We start from the raw sequence: 3,550 nt of genomic DNA on the forward strand, positions 1-3,550 counted from the left end.
ATATCATATTCTTCATTGATGAAGCATATGAGATTGTAAGTTACACTAATTCATCTGCAGGATGATCAACCCAAAGCCACTGAATGGGTCCTCGATAGTGGATGTACAAATCACATGACTGGTGACAAGAATCTTTTGATGGATGCTCCCTTATCACCGTCACATCTGAAGCACATCATCTTTGCTGACAAAGGCAAAAGTCAGGTATTGGGTCTTGGTAAGGTTGCGATCTCTAAGGATAAACACATGGACAAAGTCATGCTTGTTGAGTCCTTAGGATACAACCTCATGTCAGTATCAATGCTTTGTGATCTTGATATGGTTGTTGTCTTTGGCAAGTATCGCTGTGTTGTGATTATGGAAGCTGACAATTCCAAAGTCTTCGAAGGCTTTAGGAGAGGAGATTTGTATATTGTTGATTTCTCTACAGGACCACAACCAGCCGTGTCTCTACTTGCAAAAGCTTCAGAAGGCTGGCTATGGCATCGACGACTTGGTCATGCAGGCATGAGGAATTTGCACACGCTTGCGAAGAAGAAGCATGTCATTGGCATTGAGAATGTCAAATTCCTCAAGGATCACTTATGCGGAGCCTATGAAGCTGGAAAAATGACCAAGGCCAAGCATCCAGCAAAGACTATCATGACCACTACTCGTCCATTCGAATTGCTTCACATGGACCTCTTTGGACCTAATCATTACTCAGCAGTCACTAATGATGCATCTCTATATGGTTTTGTCATTGTTGATGATTACTCTCGATATACATGGGTACACATTGTTACTTACAAACATGAAGTGCAGGAAGTCTTCAAACATTTTTCCTCGAGGGCTTGAACCAACTTTGGTGTGAAGATCAAGCACATCAGAAGTGACAATGGAACTGAGTTCAAGAATTCCGGTCTTGATGACTATCTTGATGAACTTGGTATTACTCATGAGTTATCTGCTCCCTATACTCCTCAGCAAAATGGCGTCGTGGAGCACAAGAACAGAACTCTTGTTGAGGTGGCTCGCACTATGCTTGATGAATACAAAATGCCTCATCGTTTTTGGATTGATGCAATTGATACTGCGTGCCACATCATCAACAGAGTATATCTTCACAAATTCTTCAAGAAGACGGCCTATGAACTCCTCACTGACAAGAAACCCAATGTGAGTTATTTCAAAGTCTTCGGTGCTAAATGTTGGATTAGAGATCCTCACCACAATTCTAAATTTGCACCGAAAGCACATGAAGGTTTTATGCTTGGTTACGGAAAGGACTCGCACACCTACAGAGTCTTCAACATTGTTCTTCACAAGATTGTTGACACTGTAGATGTGCGGTTCGATGAAACTAATGGCTCGCAAAGAGAGCACCTACCTTCTGTGTTAGATGAACCAGCACCTGAGGATTCTATCAAGTTCAAGGCAACTGAGGATGTCATTCCTACTGAAGAATTTGCTGAAGAATTCATTCCAGTTCATGAAGAACATCGAGCTGATACACCTGAAGAAAATGCTGAGGAAAATGGTGCTGAAGAAAATGCTGACCAAACTCCTCAGCGACAACTAGCTCATCCTTGCGTTGCAAAAGAAGTGCAAGTGGAGAAGATCATCGATGACATTAGAGCACCAGGTCCTCTCACACGCTCAAAAGCTTCACGTTTAACTAACTTTTGTGGGCACTATGCTTTTGTCTCTATCACAAAGCCCACTAAGGTAGATGAAGCATTTTTGGAGCCGGAGTGGATTCAGGCTATGCAAGAAGAATTACATCAGTTCGAGCTCAACAATGTCTGGGAACTGGTCAAACGCCCAGATCCTCGCAAGCATAATATCATTGGCACAAAGTGGATCTACCGCAACAAGCAAGATGAAAATGGCCTTGTGGTGAGGAATAAGGCACGACTGGTAGCTCAAGGCTACACACAGGTTGAAGGAATTGATTTCGATGAAACTTTTGCACCTGTTGCTAGACTTGAGGCTATTCGCATATTACTTGCTTATGCTAACCATCATGATATCATCTTATATCAAATGGATGTGAAAAGTGCATTCCTCAATGGTAAGCTTGAGGAAGAAGTATATGTTGCTCAACCCCCAGGTTTTGAAGATCCAAAGAATCCTGACAAAGTCTTCAGACTTAATAATGCCCTCTATGGCCTCAAGCAAGCCCCTCGGGCGTGGTATGATACATTGAAGGAATTCTTCGTGAACAATGGCTTCACACCCGGTTCACTCGACCCTACTCTCTTTACTAAATCTTATGATGGTGAACTGTTTGTGTGCCAAATATATGTTGATGATATTATCTTTGGCTGTACTGACCAACGTTATAGTGATGAATTTGCCTATATGATGAGTGAAGAATATCAAATGTCTATGATGGGAGAGTTGAAATTCTTCTTAGGTCTTCAAATTCGTCAACAGCGCAATGGCATATTCATATCTCAAGAGAAATACCTCAAAGATGTACTGAGGAAATTCGGCATGCAAGATTGCAAAGGCGTCAAAATTCCTATGCCCACAAATGGCCATCTATGCACTGATGAAAATGGTATTGACTTTGATCACAAGGTATACCGCTCCATGATTGGTTGTTTATTGTACTTATGTGCATCTAGGCCAGATATAATGCTTAGTGTTTGCATGTGTGCCCGATTTCAAGCTGCACCGAAGGAATCACACCATAAGGCTGTGAAGCATATTCTTCGATATCTAGCTCACACACCAACACTAGGATTATGGTACCCCAAGGGCTCTGCTTTTGATCTCATTGGATATTCTGACTCTGACTATGCTGGTGATCGTGTGGACCGCAAGTCAACTTCTGGCACTTGTCATTTCCTCGGACGATCTTTGGTCTGTTGGTCCTTGAAGAAATAGAACTGCGTATCACTGTCCACTGCAGAAGCTGAATACATTGCTGCTGGCTCTTGCTGTGCTCAACTGCTTTGGATGAAGCAAACACTCAAGGACTATGGCGTCAACATGAAGAATGTGCCTCTCATCTGTTACAATGAGAGTGCCATCAAGATTGCTCACAACCCAGTTCAGCACTCGAAGACAAAGCACATTCAGATTCGTCATCATTTTCTTCGTGATCATGTGTTGAAGCGCGACATCTCCATCGAGCACGTGAAGACTGAAGAACAGCTAGCTGATATCTTCACTAAGCCCTTGGATGAGAAGAGATTTAGCAAGTTGCGGTGTGAGCTAAATATCTTAGAATCTTCGAATGTTCTTTGAAAAGGACACACATCCTAACACTTATGCAAAATTGATGACTTAGATGTGCAATACATGAAGAAACGTTTTTCTTCAATCAATGAAGAATAACACTCTAAGTGTGAAGAAATTAATGAAGAATTTGATTCTCAGAACCCTACGACAATTGTACGCGGTGTCTGAAATCATCATTCTTATACGGTGGGTCACGCCACCACAAAAAGTTGAAAATCTTCAATTTGAGTTTTTCCTCAATTTTGAAATTCTTCAGTTTTTCAAATTCTTCAACTTTTCAAAATCTTCACTGTTTCCTTCGTTTTTCTTCATTGGCTAT

This window comes from Triticum dicoccoides, chromosome 6B (assembly GCF_002162155.2).
Source record: "Triticum dicoccoides isolate Atlit2015 ecotype Zavitan chromosome 6B, WEW_v2.0, whole genome shotgun sequence".
Taxonomy (NCBI): domain Eukaryota; kingdom Viridiplantae; phylum Streptophyta; class Magnoliopsida; order Poales; family Poaceae; genus Triticum; species Triticum dicoccoides.